The sequence below is a fragment of the Mesocricetus auratus genome, unplaced genomic scaffold (assembly GCF_017639785.1).
Source record: "Mesocricetus auratus isolate SY011 unplaced genomic scaffold, BCM_Maur_2.0 Super-Scaffold_100008, whole genome shotgun sequence".
NCBI classification, from domain to species: Eukaryota; Metazoa; Chordata; class Mammalia; order Rodentia; family Cricetidae; genus Mesocricetus; species Mesocricetus auratus.
Window position 1 is genome coordinate 76,023,818 of NW_024429192.1, and position 226 is coordinate 76,024,043.

Sequence of the window (226 nt, forward strand, 5' to 3'; positions counted from 1 at the left end):
TAGACAAGACATCCAGAGTTTGTGTGTATCTGCATGTGTGCTTCTGTCTATGGTTGGGTTTTGTTGTTGTTTTTATTTAATTTAATTCTTATTTTTTAACAGCAGTATTCAGTGTGTGTTGCTCTTTTGTGCTTCTGTTAATCAAGGAAGAATCCACTGAATGATATTTGGAATAGTAGGTTTAGGCAATAAATTCCCATCTGATGACCAGCGTGAGAAACTTTTC